This window comes from Chelonia mydas, chromosome 11, assembly GCF_015237465.2.
Source record: "Chelonia mydas isolate rCheMyd1 chromosome 11, rCheMyd1.pri.v2, whole genome shotgun sequence".
NCBI classification, from domain to species: Eukaryota; Metazoa; Chordata; order Testudines; family Cheloniidae; genus Chelonia; species Chelonia mydas.
The window spans coordinates 26,240,663-26,253,393 of NC_051251.2; the positions used below are offsets into that span (position 1 = coordinate 26,240,663).

A 12,731-nucleotide genomic window follows, 5' to 3' on the forward strand; every position below is an offset into this window, starting at 1 on the left:
CAAAATATAGGAGGGCAACTTCATTCTCCAGTCCATTAATATGCCTTGGTCAATTTACCAAATTATTTACTCTCTGAGATTACTTTGGCCCTGCAGCTAAGTGCCAGTACGCTGCAAACTGGCTGAGCAAGTGATTCCTGGCTAGATACAGTTGTCCAAATGCTTTGAGATATTTGGATGAAAGCCACTGCATAACTGTCAGTGTATTATTAAAATGGAATGTCTTGCACGGATACTCTCACAGATTATTTTCACAACATAGCTGATAAATCATCACCATGGCACCCCATCATTTGAATTGTTTTAGAACTTGTGAAATAAAATTGTGCCCTGCTGAACTTCCTTTATAATCCCTCAACAGCAACGAAACAGGAATGTGATTCTTACATGAACTGTTTATTATTAAGTGGCGTAGCCTACTCTGTCTCTGGAATGGAAATTTTATGACATGATGAGGGAAGTTATCTTAATAGTCCATTGATCATTTCACACTAGAGATAATAGTCATTTATGGATGTTGGTCTGGTCATTGATGTTAACTTATTAATCACAGCATGGCAAAGCATTTGTTGGTAAGTCAGTGCTATTTTTGCCATTTCTACTAGCTCCAGTGGTACAACTGCTTATCCAAATGTGTGCAAGTATAAAAAACTAGATCTGGACAAAGAAACCAAGTCACTCAATCAAGACTTTGATTGCCCAATCATGGTCCCATTGTGCTAGAAGCTGTACACATCTAGTAAAAAGACAGTCTCTAGTTCAGGTTACTTAGCATATGACAAGACAGCAGGTGGAGGAAAGAAAGAAGGGGAATGAAGAGAAGAAGGGAACAGGGAAATAATTGGCATAAGTAGCAGTCATAGCAGACTAGCTGCTTAACCATTGTCAAGTGTTTTGTAAGCATCATGTCAGAGGTGTTAGGCCCTATCCACATTAGAGAAATTTTCAAAATGTGCAAACCTCAAATGTAGATGTGCTGCACTGATATGAAGTGGGTTTTTTTTGCTGGTGTGGCTACTCCATTAATTTACTAGATAAATATAACCAGTGTCGTCTTCACTTCACTGTGCACTGTGTCTGCACTAGTAAGTAACTACATCAATGTAGTTACTCTGGTGCCAGTGTCTAATGGAGACAGAACATCAAGGAATTCAAAATTTCTACTTTGCTTCTACAATTACTTAACCAGTTTTGAACCAATTCTTTTAATTACAAACTCAGATCAAACTAATTCAAAATTCAATTTTTTTTTGAATTTCAATGAAATTTTCAGAATTTAAAAATTTTGACTTTTGGGGAAAAGTGTGTGGTGGGAGACTTTTGTTTTATTTTTAAAAAATCTTCTCACCATGCATGCACACAGTCTCCTCCTGACTAGCTACAAATCAAACCCAAATACCAGAACTTGGTTGAGCATTTTAGTTTCTGTGATGCTTAGCCAGGGAATTTAAAGATACATGGCCAAGTTTAAAAACTACATTTAAAATAAAAGAATCTACTTGTGTTACTCAATGCAACTTAAGTTTTTTTTTTTTAAACTGCAAATTTCAAATGGCTCATTTATTTTTCACCATTAATCTGGTGAAGAGGAGAAGGGATGGTTCAGGGGGTGAGAAGGAGGTTGTTGCATTTTGCTTGGTTTGGACAATGCTAATAGAGTAGTCAGTTTTCATTTTCTGCTTTTCATGTTGTTAAGCAATTGTCTAAGTTGCAAACACTGCAGGGAATGCTCAAACCTAAATGAGGTGTTTTTTCAAGTTATAGAAATAATTTGTATTAATAGCAGCTTTTTAAAAAAGTGAATAAATAAAACATAAAAAGTAAGGGCCTGACAGATCCTTGAAGTATGACCGAAGTAATTCACATTGTTGACTTTGAGCTGGGTGCTGAAGAAGAGAAAAAAATGTAGCAGTTCTTGTTTTGGGGGCATGCCCAGAGCAGTGTGGCACTATGGCCATTCATGGATGCTCAGTGGCTTTTGGGGGGCTGTGACATCCAGGCATAGTTTAGAGCATTCCTGATTCTGCTCTAATTATAGCTGGGGCTGGATCTGCCTCCACAGTCCCAGGAATCAGGGGAGCAGAAAAGCGTCACTGAGCAGAGCTCTGGTGCTGCTGAGGATCTGAGCCACGGAGGGTCACGTGTGGAAAGCCAAAGGCTTTCACAACTCTGTCTCTCTCTCTCTCTCTCACAAACCACCTTGTTAGAGAGAAGCTTAATGAACACAACAGCATTCCCCAAAACTTTGTTTGCTACCAGCACTACTACTCTGAGATACTGACCTGCAACCTGGAAATCATTATCCAGATGATGATATACAAATAAGCAAACTGATGTGCTTGGAGCCCACTAACTGTGTGGAAATACCGAACAGACTAGCTAACGATAGGTAGGAAGCCTACAAATGTATTCAGTTCTTCCTTGATGGTATATGAATGTCTTCATGTTTCAGTCTTCAAGGAGGCTTGTTCCCTGCTCCTCCCACTTTTTCTTGACATTTGCTGAAATTTGCATGACACCTTATTTAGTAAGAGGTGGGGAAATTCAAATGGAAATACTTTTACAATAGAAGTAATGCCACTCCGTGGTCTACTGGAATTATTAAAGCAATATGTGTTGGGATGTGTATGAATGACATACATGACTAGCCTATGTTTACACAGTATCTCTGTGCCTTTTCCTAATCCTGAAATCTGTGGTATGTTCCCAGCACCTCCCAATACTTACACAAGCTAGAACATTATTTAATCAACCAATAAAAAGCATATATTAAAAACTGCTCTGGTTAGTTGGCAAGAATTTACAAGCAGAGTGAATAGAAGCTGAAATACTATCCTTGCATTTGTTTCAAAGCAAACTTAAAGAAAAAATTTCAGTGTTTTGGTATTGAAAACACAAGTAAAAAGAAGTATTGGCTCCATTGACTTTTTAATTGCGTTTTGGATAACAGCATTTATTCTTTTTCTATTTACAATAACAAACTTACAAGAAAAAGTGAATAATTGGATTGCCTGGGAGCAGGACTTTGATCTTCCTCTAATCTCCAATTGTTGTTATAACCAGGCATGCAGAAAAGTATTAAATATATTAATTGGTTTAGTGATAAGCAAATGAAACCAGGAATTTTGATATATACATAATGGGAAACCTATTACATGATTTAAAATCAAATATTTTTCTTGGAAGCCAGTTCTTCCAAGTTGCTGTTTGTGAAATTATTTTAATGTACTTTAAGTAGCTCCCCCTTGTACTTGGCTGTTTTATATACCTTGAACTTTGTTTCCTTAAATTGTTTGTTTCCATTACTTGTGGTGGATAAGAAGGATGGAGGTTGAACAATCAGATGAGCCTCTCTATGTAAAGACATACATTGAACCTTTGGATGTGATTTCTTTTTCTTTATCCACATCCGGCTGTGGTTACAAACTCCAGTACAGATACGTTCCTTACTGAATAAATTTAGACAAATGGGCTTGTTAGTAAAGATATCCCATTCTGAATTGTACATCTCTATTGTTATATCCGTATACCTAGCAATAGAAAAGGTTGAGGGGAAAGGAGGAAAAAACAATTAAGTACTCTATGATTGTAAATGGTTCAATATTTAAATTATTATTATTATATCATTATATTATACATTATTATTATATTTTCGATGGAAAAGAATGATTTTCACCGTAGTTATTAATATCTTTATGTATTGTGCCAATTGTCTACTCGGGGCTTTAAAAATAGATAAGAAAAAATCCCCTGCCCTTGTAGCTTATTGTCTAAGGCCCCATCCTGCAAACGCTTAGACGCACATTTAACTTTAAGCATATGAGTAATCCCATATATGATATCTGGACTGCTCCTGTGCTTAAAGTTCTTTATGTGGGTAGTGTGTTTACAGGATTGGGCCCAATAAATGTTCCCTTGCTGACCTAAATGTTCACTAACTTTCTTTTTTTTCTTTCTCTTCTCCTCTTTTGACAGGTCAGGCTCCACTTAGCATGTTAAAAGACAGACATTAATTCACTGATATTTTTTTTCTTCAACTTGCTCTGCGTCCTGTCCATGTACTTTCTACAGCCATCTGCAGTGCACTGTTTTCAAATACTTTGAGCTTCATAGAATCTCCATGTGTACAGAAGTGTGTTCAGCTCAGCTCTTCTTTGGAAACCTGTACAATATCTGTAACATAGCCATCTAAGTAACAATAGAAGGTCTGCCATTCAAAATATCTTCCATTGACTTAATTTTACCCCTTGGCGCTGGTTAGGTTGGGGCTTCTCTGCTGGCACTGATGCTGTTTGAAGTACTCTGTGGAATCAGTAAATCCTGACTTCTGGCATCAAAGAGTTAATCATTCATTGACCAAGTGCCATCAAAGGCAGTTGATTGTGTTCTATCATGACTGATTTACTGTATAATATACATATTATTTTATATTTTTAGGAGATGAAAATGTGCTGCTATATGATTAAATTATTTTAAACACATTTTCTGAAGTAAATTTCCCCAAAGAAGCATTTTTAATATCCTGGTAAAATCTTTGGATCTGTATAAAAATATCCTTTACTATCATACCTGTTAAAGATCAAACTATGGAATGGAGAGAAATCTGTTAGTATAGCATTACGTTTTGGAGTTCAGTGATCACACAAACTAACATAACATCTGATCTGCTTGTAATTCTGCCTATGATGAGATTGGTATGCCCTTAATTTGATAGCTAGCCAGGAGTTTATAAGCACTGTTCATCAGGAAATTCTGAAAGTTTTCAAAATGCTGCAGAAATCTTGGTTTGAAAAAAGTGAGATGCTTCCCCCTCCCATCATGTTTCTGGCAAGCCCTGATCGGTTCATATTGGAATTCAGAAATGGGAGCGAGTCGTCTCTTGGGTACCTAGAGAAAATTCTATTAAGTGCTCCTAAGAGAGCATGGGGGTACATACTTCAATTGTGCTGTGGAAAGAGAATTTAGGAAGATGGCACATGTTAATACAGCATTGTGCAAAGGCAAAGAATGTAAATGATAAATTCATACTGGAACTTGATAATATTTAAGTCTGCCTCTGGATAATTTTAGCTCATTCAACCAGTAATGAGACTACTTGCCTTTTTTGCATTCTCTTTTAGTGCCAGATATGAAGTTTCCATCTGCACAGCAGCGGGCACTGGTCTCACCGTGGAAAAGCTAGGTTAGCAGGCCAAAGTCAAAGCTCTTATGTTGGATACCTACTGCTTTTGTTTCACATGTGAATATCAAATGGTCTTAAAGCAGTATAGATTTCAAGATGAGTAAAGCAAGATTATACCCCTTTAGGCTTGGTTGCTGCTGTTTATTCTTATTTAATGTTGGGGTTAGTTTTGGGGTTCTGAATGTGTCCTGTGTGTTGGTAGACATATATTTAAAAATATTTAACCTGCTATAGAGAATATCTAAAGATTCTGAATTTACTTCAGACATTTTTTTTCTACAGAAATTATTTAGAAAGCTCTCAATTATAGCACAGTAAGTTGGATTTAATTTATTTTTTTAAGTGTTGCACTATTTTGGGGAGCATTTTGTTAAAAGTATTTAATAAAGACTTCAAATTTGCATTTAATTTATTTTGTATTTTCCTAGGTTTCATTTCTTTTATTTTTCTTTAAATATGTGCATAGGCACCACCAGGAAAATGAACTGTGAACTTGTCATATGCAATTTCCAGTAATGGGACTATTTCAAAGTTACCCTGTGCTATCTTAATAGCTGTGTATAGCTACAATGTGTATATGTAAAAAAGTATCAAATCTCCTCTTCCTTTGTTTCCAAAAAACGTTGTCTGAGAGGAATGCCAACTATGAATTACTATCATTTTATTGTACATCAAACATTCTGTATTATTTCTTCATACACGGAAGTCCTATAACTGGACTACTGTAGAATGTTTTTCCTGTATCCTTGATTTGAAATCTGTCACACAGCTATATTTAAAAATTTCTTCTAGCTTAAAAACAAAGCCCAGGTTCCACATCAGAACAAAAAGCAAAATCATCCTGTTATGCATAACAGTTTAGATAGTTCTCTTCAGTTTCATTGATGAGTTAGCTCTGATGTCTCTTAGATAATCATGCTAGTGCTGATCAGCCAGTCAGTCCATCTAGCTTAGATCACTTAAGTGTCTCAGAGTTAACTTTTAGATCCTGACTTTGATCACTTTATCACTGAAATGTTGAAGAGGTATATTATACTCTAATCCTCAAAATGAAGGATTGAAAATTTACATAATTTAAACTCATGAATGTGTTGCTATAATTTATACTGCTGCTAGTATCTTCCATTCTTAAGACTGTTTTAGGTAACAGTTTAATTTCATCCTACATAATTTGCATTCAACATTTTTGTACTACTTTTACAGTATCTTACATATTTTATACACAAATGGAAACCATGCCTCTGCTCATGAGCTCAAGCTCAAACTCAGAGCTCGAGTCTGTGTTTTGCTATTTCACTTAATGCTGTTGTGCTTCCTTCTTCTTTCCTTTTTGAATGTCAAATTTCATATTTATTCTAGATGTTTGTTTGCAAGGAAACTGATTTAAATAATTTAGATTAAATTTCATATGTAAAACTTCATGCAGGACAAGTTTTACTAAGATAATGGAGATACTTTCATGGATTGATTTGCAATATGGAACTAAAATGCACATTTTTCATTTTGCTACTAATTAACAGCATGTTCCTGCTCTGTTGTTTTTTTTTTTTACTAATGAGTTCTATTATCTTGTGTTTTATCCTTAAATTCATCATTTATTTATTGAAATGTGTTTTTGGTTTTGCTGAAAGTAAGGAATGCTTTAAAAGCTGGAAAGATCTTGGCTGATATGTGCAACCAAGTGTGTATTTCACCAAACAAGGGTGAGAATAGATTATCCTGAATGTATTGGAAACTTTTTTAAAAATAGATTCTTAAGTATGTTAATGTCTGTCTACAACAGACTTCTGAGTGACTTTTTTAAACTTCAATTTATGAAGAACCAGGAATTAACACCCTTGCAGTTCTCAGGTAGATTTGTAACTGTAGAGTATGTGAAATAGAGTGCTATCCTCATCAGTTCATTAAATATGAACAAATCTCTAACTAAACCAAATTAGTCTTTGGATTCCATATATCTGAAAGGAATAAGTGTTTGAGGATTGTGGCTTCATACAATAGCGTGAATGTAATTTTCTGTTGCGGGGGAGCAGGGACAGCAAGGAGGAGAAAATAACTTTTTATAATATAAAGTAGATACCCATGACAAGAAAGGGAATCATTAAGTCATACTAGCAGGGTAATCTTAATTGACCTTTGCTGAGATTTTTTGCTTTAAGGACTTTATGAACTGAAAAACACACAAATATCTGCTAAACAAATACAGAAACACCACTTCAGAGCCTGTCTTAAACAACTTTGTCAATTTGAAATACTCTTCATTTCAGGAGGACTATGGGGACTGAGGCATTCTGTAGAATTATACGTGTCTAGTTTGTAAAGTGTGTAATGTGTACTGCAGATGTGTATTTTCTGGGCTCTGTGTATCTGTACAGTAGTGTTCATTTTAGGAAAAATTAAATTGTGGACACGTTTTGGTGGTAACAAGGGGAATAAATTGCCACTACAGCAAATGATGCTGTAATGTATTAAACTCTTAACAGCAGATCTGAATCCCTCTCCCCCTTCCATGGATAAATCTTTTAATCTTGGTTCTAAAATACTATCTATTAAAGATGTATGGATACACTGGCAGACTGCATGATGTATCATTTAAAAACTGTTGAAGTGGAAAATAAAATTGAATTAAACTTTCTTGTATGCTGTATTTGTGGCATGTATTAACAATGTCTGTAGTGCCGACATGTCTTTTTGGCTTTTTTCACCAAGAAATCTCAGCTCCTGGCATTATGGAAGTTAATTATTTTTGTGGCGAGCTGTATAAATGTACTGGAGCACTAGAAAAACGTCTGCATTTTAATCCTCCCCCGAAGGTGTGAGAGGTACTCAAAAGTTTTTCCATGTGCTCTGGGGGAGCATGTGCGGGTGTGGGGACTCTACCTCCTGGGTAGGGAGCTGGAAGTGCTTCTTCCCTTCCAGCTCCCCACCCAAATCTTCCATCCACCCGTGCTTTGCTGGTTGGCATATGTGAGGGAGAGATGGTAGGGCATCCTCCTTCTCTCATTCTATCCCCTTTAGGGAGCTTAATCATAGTGACACTGTCTGCTTTCTGTGCTCCAATTATAGCAAGCCTCTACACACACAGTGCAACGGGGGAAGGCTCTTGCATCCTCACGACTTCCCTTTCTGAGCCATCTAATGTTTGGTATTTATTGTTAAATTTGTGTTTAAATGATGCACTAAAACACTTACTTTAGAATTAAACTGCGAGGGAGTTTAGGCTTGATATAAAAGTTGATTATTTCTCTGGATACTCATAGGCACTAAAAAAAAACCCCCAAAATAATCTATGTCAGCGAGTCTCAGAGCCTAGGTCAACTGATGTGTTCAAAGGCCTCACACACAAACAAGGTAAAAATAGCTGTGTAGACATTTGTGCTCTGAGACTTACTGCCGCGGGTCTTCTTTTTCCTGTATAAACATACCTTCTGTTGAAAAAGTGCATGAGCTGACATTCATCATCACTTGAATCTTCACCATATGTTCCATTCTGTTGCTTCATTTGGGATCCATACCAATCTTTAAACACTCAGAATAGTATTTGTGGGCAGGGGGCTCTTCTGTCAGCAATAGGCAGCTCCTTGTTCATGATGGCTGCTCAATGCCAGATGAAGGCCTCTTACTTCACAGTAGGCATTGCAAATTTCAGCTGCTGGCCTTCTGATTGCTGACTACTATGCCACTGACCAGCTAAAGTATATGTACATAATCCTGTTCTTGGATAGACTATTTTCCAGTCTGTTTCTCTGCTGATCACTGTGGGAATGAAGGTTATTCTGCCATTAAATCTGGGAGTTAACAATTGATTATTTTGATGCTTTAAATTTAACACTTTTTCTTATTAGTTTTCAGTGTATGGGGAATAACTTCTATATGCTGGCTCAAAAGCCATGTATACAGAACAAACAGCTTCACTTCAGCAGCATGAGGAAGTTTTCCCATTTTAGGGGGTTAGAGAGACTACATCAGGAAACTCAATCCTGGGCATTTTTTCCCCAGCCTTGCAAGCAAAGGCAGATATTGTGAATTGCCTTACTAGGAGGGGAGAGAATACATTTTCCCATCAGGTACAAAAACCCCCAAACATCCCCCCACCACCAAAAAAGCCCCCACAAATCAGCTTGTGCCTGGAGGACAAGTTCAATAACAGCAAAAGGCTTGCGGGACTATCCCAACAGTTTTCTAGTTCAGAGGGTTGGATTGCATCAGTTAATTACCTTCCCTCTCTCCACTTCCTTTTCAAAATTCAGTTTGCCAAACTGCAATAAACAGCAAAGGATAAGATTTTTGTATCTCTCGAAGAGATTAGTTCAAGTACTCAAATGTTAATTCCACCTAAAGCTACCAATTTAGATGAGAATGTATCCTTGACAAGACACTGGGAACGCTATAATACAGTACATTTCTCTTCTAACCATGCCAAACTTGGGTGCTTAAATTGAAGGCCAATATAATTTTTAAATGGGAACTGCAAAATATTTGGCTTAGCAGTCTTGCAAAGAGAAGCTCTTCAGTCCCGAAACAGAAACATTGGTAGATAATTCAGTCCTTAATGTCAAAAAAGTGTTGTCTGTAAAGTTCAGTTGATGACAGTTTGGTGATCAACAGGGTCATTGGTGGGTTAAATGTGCACTCGCACTGCCCATGCTGGATCTCTTATGGCTTCAGTCACCTGGGCTGTCAAGACAGCTCCTTTCATCAGCACTATATTTACTTTAAAATACTGGCTCCAATTTACATTTGTTCTTTCATTCCATCCTAAAGTCAGTGCAGATTCCCACCTAACTGAACAAATATTAAAGTTCAAGGAGCATGGTACACAACACATTTATGTTGTAAGTCACTTTTGTAATATGCCACACATCTAGTTTGAAACTAACTCTCCATTTAATAAAAATAACCAATTGTTCTATCTATGTACCTCACTAATCTAACTTATGCATTAGCTTTAAAAAAAAAAAAAAAAATTTAATTTTTGGTTGCAAGACTCCATTCTTTTTTCACTCTAATTCTGCGACTCTGAAAACTGATCAGGCTAATAAAATGAAATGTCTTTCTATACATTTTCTCAACTACAGTTTGTAGAATTAATTGGAAATGTGTCTTAAGCCTTCATCCAGCAAATTTTTCTGCATTATCAGACCCCCCCTCCCAACTCATCAGGATTCCAAGTAGGCATACTTGGAAAAGTTTACAAGATTAGGAACTTTAAACTGGGGAGGAGGTAGATTAAGTGTGTTCACGCCACTGTTTTGATGTTAGGTGGGTTTGGCAGCGGTATCCAGCTCAAATTAAATTAACAATACATGGTCAGTAAAGCAAGATAACTCACCAAATAAGTTCAAGATTTAACATTCAGGTTTAGGAGTAATGAAGTAATTACTAGCTGATGTGCAGTCCTGAAACTGTGATGCAGATAAAAGCTAATACATAGCCCAATTCAACCCCTACACTCTGATTCATAGGGGACAGGTGAGTTGATTTTGGTTTTAGTTACAAGAAGCCAAATGCCAGAAATACTCTGAATTTTTATTTAAAATAAAACAGTCTCTAGCCTATGTGGTTGTGAAGATAATCTTAAAGATGTGAACAAAGTGCATAGGTGCTGGAACTATGAGTGCTGGGGGTGCTGCTGCACCCCCTGGCTTGATGATGTTTCCATTATATACATCGTTTACAGTTTGTTTCAATAGCTTTCAGCATCTCCATTATTTAAAAAAAAAAAAAAAAAAAAGTTCCAGCACCCTTGACTAAGTGTAAACTAATGGTGTGGTTTTTGCCTGAATCTTTGGACAGCCTAAAATATAATTCAGAGCCATGTAAATTGTCCCTTCTCTATTGCAATGGGCTGTTGACTCAGAAGCCTAAGGATGACAAATGAGTTAACGGTACTTTAATTAGCAATGAAATAGTTATGATGTATAGTCTCCCTAGAGCGTACCCTGACAGCCCATTGCAGAAAGTAGTTGTATCCTTGTCTCAGCCTCCCCCCATGGTCTTTCGGTTACTTCAGTGAGGCTTTTAGAGGTCTAGTTTATTTAACAAAAGGCCACAACCTGGTACAAGAGGAAGCCTTCACAGCGGGGTCTAACTAAGGCTACACAATTTTTTCACAGAGGAATCCATGACTTCCAGCAACCTCTGTGAATTCATCCCAGTCAACCAGGAGCTTCAAGGTCCCCCCTCGTGGCCGCTGGGGGCCCCTGGAGTTCCCAGCTGCTGTGGACAGCAGGGGTCCCTCCACAGCTCCCAGCTGCTGTGGGGCTCCTCTGTAGCCCTGGAGCTCCGAGCTCCCACAGGGCCCCACAGCTAAAACCCAGAGCCCAAGCACCTCCCATGAGGCTGAAGCCCTGATTCCCTGGCATCCTCCACAAGGCAGAAGCCCTGAGCCAATGGGCAAAGTTGGGGATCATGGGGGTGTTACCCACCCCCAAACTACAGTGTAAGTAGGGCAGTCCTGTCACAGTTGGCTCTACACTCTACATGGGACAGTTGCTGCTGCTCTGGCTGGTACCATGGAGCAGACAATGGCGCTGTTCCCTCATCTCCTACTGCTGCAGTGGTTTGAAGCTGCTGCTCAGCTGCCAGCCTCCTTTGCTCACGCAGCCGGTAAGAGCTGTTGGGCTGGGGACCAACTCCATGGCTGGCAGAGCCCTGGGGGAATAGGGACTACAGCCGCAGGGGAGGCACAACCCCTAGCTACCCCTCTTCCTGCACCCTGAACTACCCCCTCCTTGCATCCTGAGTGAACCCCATGCCCATACACAGCCCGAGCTACCCTCTCCCTGAACTATCCCCCCTGCCCACACACAGCCCTTAGGTACCCTTCTCCCTAAACTGTTTTCAAACTTTTTGAGCTGAGCCCCCCACCTTTGAGTTATAATTTTTAGTTGCACACCCCCCCCCCCATCCAGGGCTAGAGAGGTGGGTGGCCTGCTGAAGTGAGTTGGGGGTGGAGGTGGTGCTCCTTCCCCAAACCCTGCTGTGTGGAGCTGGCTTGAGCCCTGCTGGCCCCTGCCCATCCAAAATAGAAGTTAAACTACACCTATGCCAGAGTCTCCCCCTCCCCCATCCACTGCTGGGCCCTGGAGGTTTTCTGGCATGTTGTAGGGGCCTCAGAAAGAAAAAGGTTGAGAATTCCTTGTGATGTTCCTCTGCTGTTATCTGGACTGGTTACCTGCTAGGTCACTCCAATCCTTGACTCTGGCAGCCAGCCTTACCCTGCTCTGCTGTGAGAACCCCCATTCCTGGGCTGTTCACACACAGCCTCTAGCATGTAAGCTGCTTGGATTGTGCAATCAAATGACACTAGCCAATATCTCCGGTCCGAGACACAACCCTAGGAACCTCTGTCTTGCAGTGTCCAGTTATGCTCGCTGGACGCTACAAGCTTATATGAGTTCATCAAGTTAACAAAGAAGTTGATATGTACCAGGCTTGTTATCCCAAGGGGAGTCTCTGACACACTTCAAACCAAATGCACTGCTCAAGTAGAATAAACAAACAGATTTATTAACTACAAAAGATAGATTTTAAGTGATTATAAGTC

General features: G+C 38.7%; 1 protein-coding gene across 3 annotated transcripts in view; it reads left to right on the forward strand.

Annotated features, from left to right (window-relative positions):
* KIF5C (kinesin family member 5C) overlaps window positions 1–12,731 on the forward strand; it is a 143,459-nt gene that overhangs the window by 115,499 nt on the left and 15,229 nt on the right. For 2 of the 3 annotated variants that reach the window (XM_037912495.2, XM_037912497.2), the window contains exon 26: window positions 3,976–7,816. The exons of the other annotated variant lie outside the window; for it this stretch is intronic. The gene's annotated coding sequence lies outside the window, so the exon portion shown is untranslated. Of the gene's footprint in view, window positions 1–3,975; window positions 7,817–12,731 lie in introns of those variants that run through there. 3 annotated transcript variants of the gene reach the window in all.